The following is a 21395-nucleotide window of genomic DNA, read 5'->3' as shown; positions in this document are numbered from 1 at the left end:
GAAATAAATCTATTGTGGTGCAGGAGCCACGAACCTCGTTAAGGGAGACAATCTTGAGGTTGTAGAAGATAGGGAGGATAACCTGGCTGACGAAGATGGTGCCAGGGATGCAGCCCAGCAGTGTCGTCGTCACCTGCGTCCCGAAAAGGTACGTCTCCGTGGCATTACCTGCGAGAGCTGATGCTGTGAGTAATCCATGTATACTAGTGTCACAATCACATACACCATGTATACTAGTGTCACAGTTGCATACACCATGTATACTAGTGTCACAATCACATACACCATGTATACTACTGTCACAATCACATACACCATATATACTACTGTCACAATCACATACACCATGTATACTACTATCACAATCACATACACCATGTATACTACTATCACAATCACATACACCATGTATACTAGTGTCACAATCACATACACCATGTATACTACTGTCACAATCACATACACCATGTATACTACTGTCACAATCACATACACCATGTATACTACTATCACAATCACATACACCATGTATACTAGTGTCACAATCACACACCATGTATATTAGTGTCACAATCTCATACATCATGTATAGGAGTTAATCTTCGCGCCACTAACATACCTGTGAGTCTTCTGTCTGTTTTGTCGGGTAATTACCTCTTGTGACAGATGTCAAGGGCAGGATTTCCAAGTCTTTACGTGATCACTTACGAAACCTCTACATCTTCCCTCAGTCATGGAGGCTTAGCTTGCATTTATTAAGCTATTGAAGAGTTCTGAACTTGGGATGAGAAGGAAATCACAGCGTTTCGAGACTCGGGAATTGTATAATATATGTATTGGATAAGCCACTATGATTAAGGAAAGATGTACAGGTTTCGTAAGTGAACACGTAAATGCTTGATGAATGCTGACCAGGGCAGGTTTTTGTAGCCTTTCCTCATAACTCATACCTCGTAGGTCTGGGACCAGTCTCATAAATGAGTATAATAAATGGGATATAAATTGGGTTTCAAATATGTCAACACAAAGAAAATTAAAAATAATGTATAAACTGGATAAGTTTAGCATCGGGAAAGACATACTGGGTTGGAAATAGGTTTGTTGATATATGGAACACATTACGTGGTAACATAACAGCCGTGGGATTACTGAATTGTTTCAAGCATAGGTTAGTCAAATATACGAAGGAATTTCGATGAATATGAAAGAGGAGCTCTGTTTCGAATGGCCTAATAGGCTTTATGCAATCATATTCATTCTTTTGTTCTTGGGTGATATAAAAAGTCAGGAATGATTCTCTGCATAAATTTATTAAGGCATTTCTAATTAAATTTAAAAATAAAAGGCTTAATGCATAAATTCTTGTACATTTAGTTGGGTTAGTTTAAAGAAATTTACAGTACATTATTTATTTAAGACAAAGTCTAATAATAACAATATATATATATAATCACTATAAATATATTGATTATATAATTATTTATATATTATATAATATTATAACATTTAGATATTAATCTAGATTTAGGAGCAACGTTTATCAATGATTTAAATATCATTACAGTTGTCAAATTCAGATTGAGAAACTATCTGTAACAACTGACACAGATCATTATAGTAATGGCTGGTCTAAACAGATGTATAGCAATCTAAATCTATCTTGAGATGATTTCGAGGCTTAGCATCTTTGCTGTCCGGTCCTCGACCAGGGCCTCCTTTTTGTTACACACCCCCAAGACCCAGGAAGCAGCCCGTATCAGCAGTCTAACTCCCAGGTACCTAGTAATTGCTAGGTGAACAGTTGCATTAGAGTGAAAGAAATTCTGCCCATTTGTTTCCACCTACACCGGGGATCAAACCCGGAACCTCAGTACTACGAATCCCGAGTGCTGTCCACTCAGCTGTCAGGTTCCTGACTTATATTTTTGGCATAAAGTGAGTGACATTTAAATGACAATTAAGAGAATACATTTATTGGAAAAAATTGTAGTTTACCATAAGAGCACTAGGACAGTGTTATGAACCCCCAGTTAGCCTAGTGAAGTCGATCTGCCAGGTGAGAGTTATTCTGCCCACCAAACTAGAGTAGAAGTCAGGAGAAGGAAGTCAGTTGAGTAAACGTTAGTAAATTATGACTAAAAAAATACAATCAGAGGACAAGCATTTTCTAGAAGATAGTCGAAATAAGATGTCAACATTTTGTGACGTGACGTGACACCGAGGGAGGTTGTAACGCATCACTTGAGATGCTACAGTCACCAGGAATGGACGTATACCACTGTCTCCTGGGAAGAAAGAAGAATATCGTTATTGGTAAAGTGTTGGAGTGAAGGCTACAGTGTACAACTGGTGAGGAAGCTGCCGGGAAAGCGATGTACATCATTTCTCGGTGATCATGAAGTTATTAGAGGCGATCTGATGCCTAGAGATTATCATATTCCTGTGTGGACTCTAATATGAATTGTCCTCGGGTGGAAGAAAGTAAGCAGCTGTTTCTGTGTGAAGCCTGCCAGACACTTCGTAGACTCAAATCGGGACTGCGAGAAGTTTAGAGAGACAATCCCAAAGAAGGATTTTTGTGGACGACCTGAGTAGCACCATATGACAACCCTTATTGGTTGGTTATAAATAGAAGCTGTCTCGTATAGGACAACAGGCCTTCTGCAATTACGTTTATTCTTATCCTCCTCATAACGTTTGCATTCCCAGCAAACAGAGAGGAATGAGTCTGTTCCAATTTGAAAATCATTCACATACATCAGAAACGAGTGCTCAACACTTTGGGACTCCGTTGGTGACATTTCGTCCCTGTGAGATCCGACTCTTCTCTGTGACGTACTGTCTTCTGTTTCTTAGGTACTTCCTTATTCACTGGAGCACCTTGACTCTCACTCAAGTCAGCTTCTCCACCTTGTAACCAATTTCTTTTGAGGAACTGTATCACTCACAGACTTTCTGATACTCCAAAAATTTACAGTCTATCCATCCTTCTCCGTCTTGTCTAATTTGTCATGTGTGCCTGAGTGTGTGTGTTCTCAACTAGTTGTGCTTGTGGGGGTTGAGATTCGGCTCCTTGGGCCCGCTTCTTAACTGTCAATCTACTTGTGTGCAGTTACAACAGCTTATTGGGCTCTATCATATCTACATTTAAAACTGTGTATGGAGTAAGCCACCACCACATCACTTCATAATGCATTCCATTTATTAACGTTACTAACACTGAAAAAGTTCTTTCTAATGTCGCTGTGGTTCATTTGGGTTGTCAGTTTCTACCTGTCTTCCTAATTATGGTAATACTACCCGTGTTAAATAATGTTTTTATATACCCTGTCAATTTCTCTGAGAATTTTGTATATGATAATCATGTCTCCCCGAGCTCTTCTGTCTTCCAGCAACGTGAGATATAATTCACGCAGCCTTTCCTAGTAACTCATGGCTCTTACTTCTGGGCCTAATATAGTGGCATACCTTCACTTCCGAGAGCGTCGCCATTATCCACGAGACGACGCTAGTCCCAGACCGGCGTGTACCATTAATTAGTACTACCTCTATGATTCATCTGACTAACTACATAATCCCACCTCTGCCTCTATCCTCAGTTTCATTCCTTGTTCATTCGCTGTTATTTTTCTTCTGATGTGGCTGTGCAACAATTTAGGTTGAGTCTTTGCCTTACTTGCTATGTCATTTTCGTACCGTCTTTCTGTCTCTCTTCTCACACTAAGGTACTTATTCCTGGTCCTCGGTTATCTTCCTCTGCTCTCTGGCGTCCTATTATTTGTATAGTTTCTCCGTGCCTTTGTATTTAATTGCTTTGCCAGCTTACATCCCTGATTACACTATGGATTTTTCATTTATATTCATTTTTTTATGATTGGGTGTTGGTTTTTCGTTTTGGAATGAGACAAATTTACTTGCTGCCTCCTAACACTTCTGCGTAACTTAGTCCATCAAGTCTTGGTCTGTCTCTCCTCTGAGTTTTGTTTCCCATGTTATATTTTTTTGTCTCCTCGCAGTTTCCCTCTCGAAATGCCAGCCTTTTGGTTTTCAGGTACCTTTTTTAAGAACATTACCCCTTTTCTATCAGATATTCAAACATCAGTACACTGTGATCGTGCATTCCCATGGGGGCTTCAAAGTTGATTTCCCTTATGTCAGAGTCGTTCAGAGTGAATACCAGGGTAAGTCTCGCTTGTTCATCATTGCCTCTCATTCTTGTGGGTGCACTGACATACTGACTTAAAAAGTTTCTTGTTTCCACTTCCAATAGTTTAGCTCTTTATGTTTCCGCGCCTCTATGCGGTTCCTTGTTTTCTCAATCTATCTTTCTGTGATTGAAATCTCCCATGATAAGCAGATGGAATCGATTTCTCCTGGCGACAGAGTCTGTCCTCTCAGTTATAGTATTCACTGCTATGTTGTATTTGTCATACTCTTGCTTGGGTCTTCTGTCATTTGATGAGGGGGTTATATATCACTTCTACCACTATTCTTGGTCCTCCCATCGTCATGGGGCCTGTTATGTAGTTCCTGAGCCCCTCGCAGCCTGGGATAACTATCTCCTTGAAACTCTATTCCTTTCTCATCAGTAGGGCCATTCCACCTCCTTCCCTCTCTTTTTTTATTAAAGTGTAGTCCTTGGGAAACACTGCATTCGTTATGAATCCTGATAGTTTTGTTCCTGTGAGTTCTACTACATCCGGATTCACTTCTTGTGTTTTTCTCTTAGTTCACTTGCCTTGTTAGACCTGCCTCTGGCCTCACGTAGGCAGTGTTAAGTGCTCTTAATGCCTCCTTGATAGATTTCTGAATAATGTTCTAACTTTTGCTTGTGAAGAGCACGTTGCTGTCGTTATCCTATTTATATGTGCACTTTGCTGTCTTTATCTTATTTATATACAGTATATGAAGTCTGCTTATCCTTCTATGTCCTGCCTTATTCTTGTTACTTTATTCCTGGATGTTTGTTAGGCATGATTTCCCTTCCGTGAACCTATGTTCGCGTTTTTTTAAGTAACAAATTCTCTGTAAGTGTGTAACCGGACCTATTCTGATTTTCTTCTCATTTTCAAATACTTTTCAAGTACTTTGCAGAGAATTGCTGTCAATGATTCTGGTCTGTATTTAAGTGCCTCCTCTCTATATACTTTCTAGTAAATTGTTACCATGCTTGCCTTCTCCCAGCCGCTGGGCAACTCTCCCGTCGTAGGTGACCCATAAAGATCATTCCTAGTGGCACGCTGAGGGAGTGTGCTGCCTCTTTTAGTATTCACAGTAATACTTTGTCTGTTCCAACTGCCTAAGTTTCATCAAGTGTTATTCGTTATTCCATTACCTCCTCTGCTGTCACCTATGGTCTTTGTGATAATCTTTCATCTAGGGTCATCTCCTCTTCTAACAATCGGAGTTGCTCAAGCTTGGTTGTTAACACATCATGGAAAATGGTGTTCAGTACCTCGCAGATTTCCTTGTCGTTTTCTATAGTCTTGTCACTTAAGAACATAAGAACATAAGAACAAAGGCAACTGCAGAAGGCCTATTGGCCCATACGAGGCAGCTCCTATTTATAACCACCCAATCCCACTCATATACATGTCCAACCCACGCTTGAAACAATCGAGTGACCCCACCTCCACAATGTTACGCGGCAATTGGTTCCACAAATCAACAACCCTGTTACTGAACCAGTATTTACCCATGTCTTTCCTAAATCTAAACTTATCCAATTTATACCCATTGTTTCGTGTTCTGTCTTGCGTTGATACTTTTAATACCCTATTAATATCCCCTTTGCTATGTCCATTCACCCACTTGTAAACCTCTATTATGTCACCCCTAACTCTTCACCTTTCCAGTGAATGCAACTTAAGCTTTGTTAATCTTTCTTCATATGAAAGATTTCTAATTTGGGGAATTAACTTAGTCATCCTACGCTGGACACGTTCAAGTGAATTTATATCCATTCTATAATATGGCGACCAAAACTGAACTGCATAATCTAAATGGGGCCTAACTAGAGCAAGATATAGCTTGAGAACCACACCAGGTGTCTTGTTACTAACGCTGCGATTAATAAATCCAAGTGTCCGATTTGCCTTATTACGAACATTTATGCATTGATCCTTTTGTTTTAAATTCTTACTAATCATAACTCCCAGATCCCTTTCGCAATTCGACTTTGCAATCTCAATACCATCTAGCTCGTATCTTGTAACCCTATCATCATTACCTAACCTCAGAACTTTACATTTATCAGCACTAAACTGCATCTGCCAATCCTTCGACCATTTCAAAACCCTATCTAGATCAACTTGAAGTGATAGTGAGTCCTCCTCCGAATTAATTTCCTTACCGATTTTCGTATCTTCGGCAAATTTGCAAATGTTGCTACTCAAACCTGAATCTAAATCATTTATATATATTATAAACAACAGAGGTCCCAGGACAGAGCCCTGAGGCACCCCACTTACAACATTTTCCCATTCTGACTTGACTCCATTTATACTAACTCTCTGTTTCCTTTGGTATAGCCATGCCCTAATCCAGCTTAATATAGCACCCCTAATACCATGAGACTCTATCTTTTTAATCAGTCTTTCATGTGGCACTGTATCAAAAGCTTTACTAAAGTCAAGGTACACAACACCGCAATCCTTACCACTATCAACTGCCTCAACAATGCTAGAATAAAAAGATAACAAATTTGTTAAACATGAACGGCCATTTATAAAACCATGTGGCGACTCAATTATTAATTTATGGTTTTCAAGATGAAGACGAATTTTATTTGCTATTATAGATTCGAGTATCTTTCCCACAATAGACGTTAGGCTAATTGGTCAATAGTTAGACGCAAGTGATCTATCTCTTTTCTTAAAAACTGGTATCACATTAGCAACTTTCCAAAACTCTGGCACTCTGCCTTACTCTACTGATTTATTAAATATGGTTGACAGTGGGTCACAAAGCTCCTCTTTGCATTCTTTAAGCACCCTGGCAAACACTTCATCCGGCCCTGGGGATTTGTTTGGTTTGAGTTTTACTATTTGTTTAAGAACATCCTCCCTGGTAACTGCTAAACTTGTCAACCTGTCCTCGTCCCCACTCACATAGACTTGTTCGGGTGAAGGCATATTGTTAAGTTGCTCTTTAGTAAATACAGATACAAAATATTTATTAAAAATACTACTCATCTCTTCATCACTATCTGTTATTTGACCTGTCTCAGTTTTTAATGGACCTTTCCTCTCCCTAGTCTTAGTACGATATAACTGAAAAAACCCTTTAGGATTTGTCTTTGCTTGCCCTGCTATGCGAACTTCATAGTTTCTTTTTGCTTTCCTTATCTCTGTTTTAACATTTCTAACCAGTAGTACGAATGCCTGTTCTAAAGTGACCTCCCCATTTTTAATCCTTTTGTACCAAGCTCTCATTTTACCTATAAGGTTCTTCAAATTCTTTGTTATTCACTTTGGGTCATTAGTATTCGATCTATTCAATTTGTATGGTATACTACGTTCCTGTGCTTTGTTTAGAATATTCTTAAATAAGTTATATATTGAATCCACATCGAAATCCCCATTTACGTCACCTATCGCTGGGTTCATGTCTCGCTCCAAGACCGGCCCCCACCTCATACCCAAGACTTTCTAATCAATTTGACCCAACAAATTTCTTAGGCTATTAAAATCAGCTTTTCGAAAATCTGGCACTTTAACAGAATTTTCTCCTACAGGTCTATTCCATTCTATGCTAAATCTGATTTCTTTGTGATCACTGTTCCCTAGCTCACTCCCTATTTCGATGTCATTAATTTGTGTTTCCCTGTTAGTTAACACTAAATCTAAAATATTATTTTCCCGTGTTGGTTCCTTAATGTGTTGCGTAAGAAAGCAATCGTCAATTAATTCTAGAAAATCTTCTGCTTCACTATTCCCTGTTTTGTTCAACCAGTTTATTCCACTAAAATTAAAGTCACCCATGACGTAAATACTGTTAGATCTAGATGCCCTAGATATTTCATCCCATAGATGCTTTGCTTCCATTCTGTCTAAATTTGGTGGCCTATATATATCTCCTATTATAATATTATTTGCTTTTTCGTTTAATTCTATCCAAATAGTTTCTGTGTGTGGCTCAGTTTTGATTCCCTCTTTGAGACTACATTTCAAATTGTCCCTAACATATATGGCTACTCCCCCTCCTCGTCTAATATATCCATCTGTGTGAAATAGTTTAAATCCATTTATTTGATATTCAGCTAATAGTTCTCTATTTTCTACATTCATCCACGTTTCGGTAAGTGCAATAATATCTATTTTTTCTGTGCAGACAAGAGCATTTAATTCGTTAATTTTATTTCTTAGACTTCTACTGTTAGTGTAATATACCCTAAGTGAATTGTTATTTTGAGGCCCTTCTCTTTCCCTGATCATTTTGCCAATTCCTTTCTCCCACAAACACATACTTTTATTACCTCCTTCCTCCAAATCAATTCCCATACCTCTATCTACTAGCAGTTTAAACCCAAACAAACACCTTTAACCACTTCTTCCAACGAGTTCGCAACAGCAACAACCCCAGCTCTCGATAGATGCACCCCATCACGAGCATACATTTCATTTCTTCCATAGAAGTTTTCCCAGTTGTCTATGAAAGATATTGCATTTGATTTGCAATATCTTTCCAGCCGGCAATTGACACCAATTGCCCTCGACATCCATTCATTTCCCACTCCCTTTCTTGGAAGAATGCCACATATGATCGGGATTCCTCCCTTGCTCCTAACTAATTCAATGGCTGTCCTGAATCTCTGTATTAGTTCCTCACTGCTAACTCGCCCAACATCATTACCCCCTGCACTAATACAAATAATGGGTTTGTTCCCATTTCCTTTCATAATATCATTCATGTTTCCAACAATATCACCAATTCCAGCTCCCGGATAGCAAACCCTTAATCTGTTCCCCCTATCTCTGGCACAAAACGTTCTGTCTAAATACTTGGTCGTTCATCGACATTTTCCATTTTATGGGACTATGAAGTTACTTAAGAGGCCCGGTGATGGAGGAGATTTTTACAAATATTTAATGTTGTGACAATGTTAGACAAATCTCCCGTTGTTTGGCTTCAGCGTCGTGAAAATTTCATCCCAATATGTTAAGAAGTGGATTTTTTCGAATTTTTAAACAATAAATGTGTGCGCGAAAGACGACAACCAGTATTGATAATAACGGTAACACCTTCTATTTACTGACAATCAGGGACAAAGAGATGCGAGCACCTGTCCGACGCACAAAGAAATTAAGTAGTAGTAAAAGAGTTTCAAAGTGGATATGCAGCTGGTGCCACCTGGAGGGCCAGATTTCACACATAATAATGAGTTAGTATATTTTTATGCCGTATTCTATTATATTTCATATAAATACATTACCCAATGGCAATATTTCTTATGTCCCTTTGTACGAAAAGCTGTTAGAACCCTTTTTTTCTTTTTTTCTCTCGTTTTTTTCTAAGCGGATTTTGTTGTGACTTCTACATCTTGGATAATGCATATCCGGCTCTAAGCATATGAAGTTAGTACGAAATTGGTCAATATGTTATTCAGCAATAGGTGGCAGAAGTTGTGACATTTTTTTTGGCCAAATTTTTTACATATTTCAAACTATACTCTCTTTGTCTATTTAGGTTGTATTGATGAAAGAAGGACCAGATGAGGGCCTTATCATTTATATATGGGCAATAAAGTCACTACAATATATATATTTTTCGTTATAAGAACATAAGAATGAAGGTAACTGCAGAACGCCTATTAGCCCATATGATGGAGCTCCTATTTATATCCACCCAGTCTCATTTATATATATATATATTTAACCTACTGTTAGACAGTTAAGGTCCCCAGTATCTGTTTTACAGTTATCCCTAACGTATCCCTATATATTGTTTTGGGGGAAGGGGGGGCGGCATTTTTTCTTGATTTTCATTTCAACACATATTGACCTACAACGTTCAAATATATTCGAGTACGAATGTCAAGTAATGTTGATTAAAACATACAAGAAACTTCATCAGTTAGAACTACCATATTCATTGTCAACTAACTTTAACTTCAATTATCTCTAGAACAGGAATTTTAACTTTGAGACCTGTTAAAAAATTCAGATTTAGACCGATTCTGGTAATTTTCACAAATTATGTGCAGAGTTCTTAGTTCTATCATCTCCTAGGATTCGTTTAGTTATAAAGCCATAATGTTTGCAATTATATTTTTTTACGTATAAATTTGGCACATAATTGGATGGCCCCCATTGAATTTTTTTTGCAGTAAACTATGCTCTCAAACAATATTTATATCCAAGGAATATGACTGGACAAGACTGGAGGAAGGGGAGGGACAGGAATCTTCGTTTAGGGATACAATCGAACACATGTGGAGTGAATTCAGGGGTTGCCATGAAAGTGGCTTCTTTTCAGGAAGCAGTTAGATGTACTAGTCGGCTGATAGAGAAAAAAAGAGCAGTCGTAGTATCTTGAGGTTATCTTGAGATGATTTCGGGGCTTTTTAGTGTCCCCGCGGCGCGGTCCTCGACCAGGCCTCCACCCCTAGGAAGCAGCCCGTGACAGCTGACAAACACCCAGGTACCTATTTTACTGCTAGGTAACAGGGGCATAGGATGAAAGAAACTCTGCCCATTGTTTCTCGCCGGCGCCTGGGATCGAACCCAGGACCACAGGATCACAAGCCCAGCGTGCTGTTCGCTCGGCCGACCGGCTCCCTAACAAGCAAGCATTAAGAAGCAAATGGGGACCAGCCTAAAGGACTGGAGAGATAAGGACAAAAACATACTTACCGAGATCCTTAAAGAGGTAAGGATGGAGGGAACTGGCCAAAATGTTGAAAAGGTTTTCAGGCTTGGAAAGTTGGAAAGTCAACAAGGACAGAGACCGAATGATAAAGGTGGTATTCATGAGCGAGAACACGAAAGAGGAACTGTTAGCAAGAAGAGTGGTCTAGCAAATGTACAGAAGTACAAAAAAAGTATTCCTGCAGAGGGATATGACAATGGAAGAGAAAAGGCAGGCAGCAGATGCAAGGAAGGAGCGCAGGGAGAGAGAAGGGAATCAGAGAACCACAACCCCGAACCCTACAATCCCAAAGGGGGCGGGGAACCCTCCTCAAACAGGGCAACAGCCACAGGGAGTGGAGCACCACCCCCAAATTCTACCCAACAGACACCCTACCTGCCCCATCCCCTGACAGCCCCCCACTAAGTACCCACCTAGGGCACCCTCCCCCCATCCACCCACCTCCTCCCACTCACCCCTCTTCCCAGGACCTCCCTTCTCCCCCATTCTCCAAGCGAACCCTTCTCTCACATGCCCTCCCGTCTTTCCCACCCCGAAGCCCTCCATTCTCCCCCACCCCCCTAAGCCCCACACTCTCCTCCACCCCACCTAAGCCTTCGCCTCTCTACCACTCCCCTAATCCCTCCCCTCCCTCACCCACCTCAGCCTTCCCTTCCCCCCCATGCCCCCCAAGACCTCCCCCCTTTTCTGCCACCCCTTCTCCCCCATCCCCCCAAGCCTCTCCTCCCACTATGTGCCCCCAAGCCTCCCCGTCTCCCACACCCCCAGCCCTCCCCCACTCACCCACCCACCCCCCCAACCCTCCCCCTCTCACCCACCCCTCTACCCACCCCCTTTCCCCCACCCTCCCAAGCCCTTCCTCCTCCACCAGTTTCACCTGCACAAACTCCTCCCAGCCCCTGCTCACCCCAGACCCCACAGGTCCCCCCCCCCCCCAGAGGAGAAGCAGAAGAGAGTCAGTTTCAGGGTAATGTACTCGAACATAGATGGGATCACAAGCAAGGCAAGTGAACTAAGGGAAAGAGTACAAGAAGTGAACCCAGATGTAATCTGGCTCACTGCAACATAACTCTCAGGAATCATAACGAATGCCATGTTTCCCCAGGAGTACACAGTAATAGGGAAAGAGAGGGAAGGTAGGAGAGGAGGAGGAGTGGCCCTACTAATGAGAGAGGAATGGAGTTTCAAGGAGATGGATATCACGTGCTGTGAGGGTTTCAGAGACTACATAACAGGCACCATGACATTGGGAGGACCAAGAATAGTAGTTGCAGTGATAGATAACCCTCCACCAAATGACAGAAAACCCAATCAAGAGTAAGATGACAACAACATGGCAGTTAACACTATAATTGAGAGGGCAGCCTCTTCTGCCTGTAGAAATAGATCCCACCTGCTCATCATTGGGGACTTCAATCACGGAGAGATTGACTGGGAGAACAAGGAACCGCATGGAGGCGAGGATACGTGGAGAGCCAAACTATTGGAGGTGGTGACTAGAAACTTTTTAACCCAGCATGTCAGAGAACCAACAAGGATGAGAGGAAGTGATGAACCAACGAGACTAGACATAGTCTTCACTCTGAACGTCTCCGACATAAGAGAAATCAGTTTTGAGACCCCAGTAGGAATAAGCGACCACAGTGTACTGGCGTTTGAGAACTTGATTGAAGAAGGGTTATTGAGCTCGAGGAGGGGTACTGAAAACAAAAGGCTGGCATTCCGAAAGGGAAACTATGAGGAGATAAGAAAATTCCTAACAGATATGGCATGGGAAACAGAGCTCAGGGGAAAGACGGCCCAAGACATGATGGACTACATCACGCAGAAGTGCAAGAAAGCAGCAAAAAAATTTGTCCCAGTCCAAAAGGAAAACAGTGAAATGAAGAAGAGGAACCCATGGTTTAATCAGAGATGTAGGCTAGCTAAGCAGCAAAGTAAAAGGGCGTGGATAAACTATATGAATAACAGGACACTGGAGAGCAGAGAAAGGTACCAGAGTGCCAGGAATGAATATGTAAGGATGAGAAGAGAGGCAGAAAGACAATACGAAAATGACATCGCATGCAAGGTGAAGACTCAGCCTAAATTACTGCATAGCCACATCAGGAGAAGAACAACAGTAAAGGAACAGATTGTGAAATTAAGGCTAGGGGCAGAAGGATTCACTACAAACGGCAAGGAAGTGTGTGAGGAACTGAATAAGAAATACCAGGAAACTTCACCTTAGAGCAAGGAGAAATTCAAGAGATAAGAGAGGGAATAGTTAACCAGGAACCACTGGAAGAGTTTGAGATTACCAGCGGGGAACTAAGGAAGAGTTTATTAAAGTTGGATGTGACAAAGGCTATAGGCCCAGATGGAATCTCCCCTTGGATACTAAAGGAAGGAGCAGAGGAACTGTACTTGCCACTCTCAATAGTGTATAAAAAATCTTAGGCAACAGGGGAACTGGCAGAAATTTGGAAAGCAGCTAACATAGTCCCGATATACAAGAAAGAGGATAGACAGGAGGCACTGAACTACAGGCCAGAGTCCCTAACCTGCATATCATGCAAGCTGATGGAGAAGATTGTGCGAAGAAAGCTAGTGGAACATCTGGAGCGAAGGAACTTTGTTACACAGCATCATCATGGGTTCAGGGATGGCAAGTCCTGCTTCACAGGGTTACTTGAATTCTACGACCAGGCAACAAAAATCAGGCAAGAAAGAGAAGGGTGGGCAGACTGCATATTTTTTTATTACCAGAAAGCCTTTGATACAGCACCACACAAGAGGCTAGTGAAAAAGCTGGAGATGCAGGCTGGAGTGAAAGGGAAGGTACTCCATTGGTTAAAGGAGTACCTAAGGAACAGGAGACAACGAATCAATGTGAGGGGTGAGGTCTCAGATTGGCGAGACGTTACAAGTGGAGTCCCGCAGGGGTCAGTCCTTGGTCCTATACTGTTTCTGATATATGTAAATGATCTTCCATAGGGAATAGACTCGTTTCTTTCAATGTTTGCTGATGATGGAAAAATTATGACGAGAATTGAAACAGAGGATGATAGTAGGAAGCTACAAGATGACCTAGACAGACTGAATGAATGGTCCAATAAATGGCTGCTAAAGATCAACTCGAGTAAATGTAAAGTAATGAAACTAGGCGGTCGAAACAGGAGGCCAGACACAGGATACAGAATAGAAGATGAAGTACTTAATGAAACGGACAGAGAGAAAGATCTAGGAGTTGATATCACACCAAACCTGTCTCCTGAAGCCCACATAAAAAGAATTACGTCTGCGGCATATGCGAGGCTGGCTAACATCAGAACAGCCTTCAGGAACCTGTGCAAGAAATTATTCAGGATCTTGTATACCACATACGTAAGACCAATCCTGGAGTATGCGGCCCCAGCATGGAGCCCGTACCTTGTCAAGCACAAGATGAAGCTAGCAAAAGTTCAAAGATATGCCTCTAGACTAGTCCCAGAACTAAGAGGCATAAGTTACGAGGAAAGGCTGCGGAAAAGGCACCTTACGACACTGGAAGACAGAAGAGTAAGGGGAGACATGATCACAACCAACAAAATCCTCAGAGGAATCGACCGGGTAAACAAGGATAAACATTTCAACACTGGTGGTACGCGAACAAGGGGACACAGGTGGAAACTGAGCACCCACATGAGCCACAGCGACGTTAGAAGGAACATTTTCAGTGTCATAATAGTTAACAGATGGAATGCATTAGGCAGTTATGTGGTGGAGGCTGACTCCATACACAGTTTCAAATGTAGATATGACAGAGCCCAGTAGGCTCAGGAATCTGTACACCTGTTGATTGACAGTTGAGAGGCGGGACCAAAGAGCCAAAGCTCAAGCCCCGCAAGCACAAATAGGTGAGTAAGAATGGTGAGTACACTCACACTCACACACACACATTTTGTGTGTGTGTGTATGTGTGTGTTTGTGTGTGTACTCACCTATTTGTGCTTGCGGGGGTTGAGCTTTGGCTCTTTGGTCCCGCCTCTCAACTGTCAATCAACTGGTGTACAGATTCCAGTAGGCTCAGGAATCTGTACACCAGTTGATTGACAGTTGAGAGGCGGAACCAAAGAGCCAATGCTCAACCCCCGCAAGCACAAATAGGTGAGTACAAATAGGTGAGTACACAATCAAACACACATACACACACAAACACACACACAAAATGGAATGCACTTCAGGAACAGGTTGTGGAAGCAAATACTATTCATAATTTTAAAACCAGGTATGATAGGGAAATGGGACAGGAGTCATTGCTGTAAACAACCGATGCTCGAAAGGCGGGATCCAAGAGTCAATACTCGATCCTGCAGACACAAATAGGTGAGTCGTTCTAGGTGAGTACACACACACACACACACACTATAATTGAATGCAGCCTCTGCTGCCTGTAGAAATAGATCCTACCTGCTCATCATGGGCGACTTCAATCACGGAAAGATTGACTGGGAGAACAAGGAACCGCATGGAGGCGAGGATACGTGGAGAGCCAAACTATTGGAGGTGGTGACAAGCAACTTTTTAACCCAGCATGTCGGAGAACCCACAAGGATGAGAGGCAATGACGAACCAGCGAGACTCGACCTAGTCTTCATTCTGAACGACTCCGACATAAGAGAAATCGGTTTTGAGGCCCCAGTAGGAATGAGCGACCACAGTGTACTGGTGTTTAAGTACTTGATTGAAGAAGGGTTATTGAACTCGAGGAGGGATACCGAAACCAAAAGGTTAGCATACCGAAAGGGAAACTATGAGGGGATAAGAAAATTCCTAACAGATATAGCATGGGAAACAGAGCTCAGGGGAAAGACGGCCCAAGATATGATGGATTACATCACGCAGAAGTGCAAGGACGCAGCAAACAAGTTTGTCCCAGTCCAAAAGGAAAACAGAGAAATGAAGGTGAGAAACCCATGGTTTAATCAGAGATGTAGGCTAGCTAAGCAGCAAAGTAAAAGGGCATGGAGAAACTATAGGAATAACAGGACAATGGAGAGCAGAGAAAGATACCAGAATGCCAGGAATGAATATGTCAGGATGAGAAGAGAGGCAGAAAGACAATACGAAAATGACATCGCAAGCAAGGCAAAGACTCAGCCTAAATTGTTGCATAGCCACATTAGGAGAAAAACAACAGTAAAGGAACAGGTTATGAGATTAAGGATAGGGGCGGAAGGATTCACTACAAATGACAAGGAAGTGTGTGAGGAATTGAATAAGAAATTCCAGGAGGTCTTCACCTTAGAGCAAGGAGAAATTCCAGAGGTAAGTGAGGGAATAGCTAACCAGGAACCACTGGATGAGTTTGAGATTACCAGTGGGGAAGTAAGGAAGTGTTTACTAGAGTTGGACGTGACGAAGGCTATAGGTCCAGATGGAATCTCCCCTTGGGTTCTAAAGGAAGGAGCAAGAGAACTGTGCCTACCACTCTCCATAGTGTATAACAAATCACTGGCAACAGGGGAACTGCCAGATATTTGGAAAGCAGCTAACGTAGTCCCGATATACAAGAAAGGGGATAGACAGGAGGCACTGAACTACAGGCCAGTGTCCCTAACCTGCATACCATGCAAGCTGATGGAGAATATTGTGCGAAAAAAACTAGTGGAGCATCTGGAGCGAGGGAACTTTGTAACACAGCATCAACATGGGTTCAGGGATGGCAGGTCCTGCCTCACAGGGTTACTTGAATTCTACGACCAGGCAACAAAAATAAGGCAAGACAGAGAAGGGTGGGCAGACTGCATATTTTTGGATTGTCAGAAAGCCTTTGATACAGTGCCACACAAGAGGCTAGTGCGAAAGTTGGAGATGCAGGCTGGAGTGAGAGGGAAGGTACTCCGATGGATAGAGGAGTGCCTAAGCAACAGGAGACAACGAGTCTGTGTGAGGGGTGAGGTCTCAGATTGGCGAGACGTCACAAGTGCAGTCCCGCAGGGGTCAGTCCTTGGACCTATACTGTTTCTGGTATATGTAAATGATCTCCCAGAGGGTATAGATTCGTTCCTCTCAATGTTTGCCGACGATGCAAAAATTATGAGGAGGATTGAAACAGAGGATGATAGTAGGAGGCTACAAGATGACCTGGATAGACTGAGTGAATGGTCCAACAAATGGCTGTTGAAGTTCAACCCGAGTAAATGCAAAGTAATGAAACTAGGCATTGGAAACAGGAGGCCAGGCACAGGATACAGAATAGGAGATGAAGTACTTAATGAAACAGACAGAGAGAAAGATCTAGGAGTTGATATCACACCAAACCTGTCTCCTGAAGTCCACATAAAGAGAATAACGTCTGCGGCATATGCGAGGCTGGCTAACATCAGAACGGCGTTCAGGAACCTGTGTAAGGAATCATTCAGAATCTTGTACACCACATATGTAAGACCAATCCTGGAGTATGCGGCCCCAGCATGGAGCCCGTACCTTGTCAAGCACAAGACGAAGCTGGAAAAAGTCCAAAGGTATGCTACTAGACTAGTCCCAGAACTAAGAGGCATGAGTTATGAGGAAAGGCTGCGGGAAATGCACCTTACGACACTGGAAGACAGAAGAGTAAGGGGGGACATGATCACAACCTACAAAATCCTCAGGGGAATCGACCGGGTAAACAAGGATGAACTATTCAACACTGGTGGGACGCGAACAAGGGGACACAGGTGGAAGCTGAGTACCCAAATGAGCCACAGAGACGTTAGAAAGAACTTTTTCAGTGTCAGAGTAGTTAGTAAATGGAATGCATTAGGAAGTGATGTGGTGGAGGCTGACTCCATACACAGTTTCAAATGTAGATATGATAGAGCCCAATAGGCTCAGGAATCTGTACACCAGTTGATTGACGGTTGAGAGGCGGGACCAAAGAGCCAGAGCTCAACCCCCGCAAGCACAATTAGGTGAGTACAATTAGGTGAGTACACACACACACACACACACACACACACACACATGGAGGACCAGACACATGGAGACCTGAGCTGTTGGACGTGGCAACAAGAAACTTTCTAAGTCAACACGTCAAGGGACAGACAAGAATGAGAGGAGAGGATGAACCAGCCTTGTTTGATCTGATATTTACCCTAAATGAGTTGGATATAAGGGAAGTTAAGTTGCAAGCTCTTCTGGGAATGAGTGATCATAGTGTATTGTGCTTTGAGTACCTGGTTGAACTAGAAATTATCTTCCCCAAAAAAGAACTGGGGAACAAAGGGCTGGTAAACCAAAAAGGAAACTATGAGGAGATGAATAAATTCCTTAGGGATGTACAATGGGACACTGAACTCAGAACCAAGTCCGTACAAGACATGATGGACTACGTCACCCAAAAGTGTCAGGAGGCTGTAAGCAGGTTTGTCCCGGCCCGACAGAAAAAAAACGGAGAAGCAAAAGAAGAATCCATGGTTTACTAGGGAATGTATGAAAGCAAAGGAGCTGAACAAAAACGCATGGAGAAACTTCTGTAATAACAGAACACCTGAAAGTAGAGAGAGATACCAGAGAACCAGGAACAAGTATGTTAGTGTGAGAAGAGCAGCTGAGAAAAGGTATGAAAATGATATAGCTAACAAAGCCAAGACCTAACCAAAGCTATTACACAGTCACATCAGGAGCAAGACAACAGTGAAGGAACAGGTGATGAAACGTAGGATGGGTTAGGACAGGTACACAAAGAATGACAAAGAGGTGTGTGAGGAACTCAACAAAAGGTTCCAGGAGGTCCTTACAATAGAACAAGGAGAAGTCACGGCGCTAGGAGAGGTGGCAGCAAACCAGGTGACCTTGGAAAGGTTCGAAATTACAAGAGATGAGGTCAAGAAGCACCTATTGGAGCTGGACGTGAGAAAAGCTGTTGGGCCGGACGGAATCTCGCCATGGGTATTGAAAGAGTGTGCAGGAGCACTTTGTTTGCCACTCTCCATAGTGTATAGTAGGTCACTGGAGACGGGAGACCTACCAGAAATGTGGAAGATGGCTAATGTAGTCCCAATATACAAAAAGGGTGACAGATAAAAGGCACTGAACTACAGGCCAGTGTCCTTGACTTGTATACCATGCAAGGTGATGGAGAAGATTGTGAGAAAAAACCTAGTAACACATCTGGAGAGACGAGAATTCGTGACAACCCATCAACATAGGATCAGGGAGGGTAAATCTTGCCTTACAGGCTTAATAGAATTCTACGATCAGGTGACAAAGATTAAGCAAGAAAGGGAAGGATGGGCGGACTGCATTTTTTTGGACTGTCAGAAAGCCTTTGACACAGTACCCCATAAAAGGCTGATGGATAAGGTGGAGAAACAGGCAGGAATAACTGGTAGGGCGCTCCAGTGGATAAGGGAGTACCTAAGCAATAGGAAGCAGAGAGATAAAGTGAGGGGTGAGACCTCAGATCGGCGTGAAGTCACCAGTGGAGTCCCACGGGGCTCTGTACTCGTACCTATCCTGTTTCTGGTATAGGTAAATGCTCTCCCAGAGGGTATAGACTCATTCCTCTCAATGTTTGCTGACGACGCCAAAATTGTTAGAAGGATTAAGACAGAGAAGGATAGCTTGAGGCTTCAAGAAGACCTGGACAAGCTAAAGGAATGGTGGAACAATTGGCTGTTAGAGTTTAACCCAAGCAAATGTAATGTAATGAAGATAGGGGTAAGAATCAGGAGACCAGATACAAGGTATCATTTGGGAGATGAAATACTTCAGGAGTCAGAGAGAGAGAAAGACCTGGAGGTTGATATCACGCCAGACCTGTCCTCTGAAGTTCATATCAAGAGGATAACATCAGCGGCATATGCCAGGTTGGCTAACATAAGAACGGCCTTTAGAAACTTGTGTAAGGAATCTTTCAGAACATTATATACCACATATGTCAGACCAATCCAGGAGTATGTGGCTCCAGCATGGAGTCCATATCTAGTCAAGCATAAGACTAAACTGGAAAAGGTTCAAAGGTTTGCCACCAGACTAGTACCCGAGCTGAGAGGTATGAGCTACGAGGAGAGACTACGGGAATTAAATCTCACTTCGCTGGAAGACAGAAGAGTTAGGAGGGACATGATCACCACATTCTAGATTCTCAAGGGAATCGACAGGGTAGATAACGACAGGCTATTTAACATAAGGGGCACACGCACTAGGGGACACAGGTGGAAACTGAGTGCCCAAATGAGCCACAGAGATATTAGGAAGAACTTTTTTAGTGTCAGAGTGCTCTAAGGCCTTTACCCTCCTTCGGGTCTTGTCCCATACTTCTTGGGGGATCAGATAGGCGCACTCTCCTTGCTTTACATTCCTCTCTTGTCCTGTCTAAGCTCGATTATGGTTGCCCTGCTTACTCGTCTGCTTCTCCTTCTATTCTTCGCCGTCTTGATGCTTTGCACCATACTGGGTTGCGCCTCAGTTCTGGTGCCTTTCGTTCGACTCCCGTCCTTAGCTTGTATGTTGAAACTGGCTTCCTGTCTCTCCAGGACCGCCGTGATCGCTACTGTCTTCGCTATCTTGCGCGGTCCTTACAACATCCTTCCTCTCGCCTCTGTCGTGCTTTAACTTTTACCCCTCCTGCGCTTCCTGTTCCTCTTCACCACCTCCCTCTTTCTGTCCGGTTATCTCGCCTCCAGGATTCTCTTTCCGTTCGTATTTCTAATGTTTCTCCTCGTGTTGTTTCTTTTTTGCCCCCGTGGAGAGTCCCTCTTCCGCGGTTTTGTATTTCCTTGACCCGTATCACTAAAGCTTTTACCCCTCCTACGGTTCTAAAACGCCATTTCCTTGAGCACTTTTCTTCTCACTCCCGCTCCGTTTCTGTCTTCACCGATGGGTCTAAGTCGGCGGACGGTGTTGGCTACTCTGTTGTTTTTCCTGATCGCACTTATATGTGTCGCTTACCTCCGGAGACTAGTATCTTTACAGCGGAACTTTATGCTATTCTCTATGCTCTTCGTCTCCTGCTTTCTCGTCGTCAGTCCTCTTTTGTAGTTGTTGTTGACTCTCGTAGTGCCCTCATGGCTCTCGGGTCCTTTAATCAGGTTCATCCAGTAGTTGTCGAGATCCAGCATTGGCTGTTTCTTGTTCACAGTAAATTTAAGTCGGTTGAGTTTTGTTGGGTTCCCAGCCATATTGGTGTGTCTTTAAATGAGCGTGCGGATGCTGCCGCCAAGGAAGCTGTCCGCTCTTGTCCCATCTCTCGTAAAGGCATTCCGGAGTCCGACTTTTACCCGGTTATCCATTCCTCAGTCCTTACCCGTTGGCAGGCTTCTTGGTTGTCTGTTACTGGTAACAAGCTACGTACTCTTAAATGTTGTGTTTCCTCGTGGCCGTCCTCCTTCCACCGTAACCGGCGGTGGGAAACAGCTCTGGCGAGGTTGCGTATTGGCCATACTCGCTTAACCCATGGTCACTTGATGGAGCGCCGCCCTGCTCCTTATTGTCCTAGTTGCATTGTCCCTCTTACGGTCGTGCATGTCCTTCTTGAATGTCCTGACTTCCCGGACGAGCGTGTGTCTTGCTTTCCG

The 21395-nt window shown here is 42.9% G+C and overlaps 1 pseudogene; it reads right to left on the bottom strand.

Moving 5' to 3' along the window:
• The window catches only part of LOC123756214 (sodium-coupled monocarboxylate transporter 1-like), a 191207-nt pseudogene that overhangs the window by 153322 nt on the left and 16490 nt on the right, over positions 1 to 21395 (bottom strand).

The sequence above is a fragment of the Procambarus clarkii genome, chromosome 36, assembly GCF_040958095.1.
Source record: "Procambarus clarkii isolate CNS0578487 chromosome 36, FALCON_Pclarkii_2.0, whole genome shotgun sequence".
In the NCBI taxonomy this organism is placed as follows: Eukaryota; Metazoa; Arthropoda; class Malacostraca; order Decapoda; family Cambaridae; genus Procambarus; species Procambarus clarkii.
Note: the sequence above shows the minus strand (reverse complement) of the source record. Positions and strands in the feature narration are given on the sequence as shown.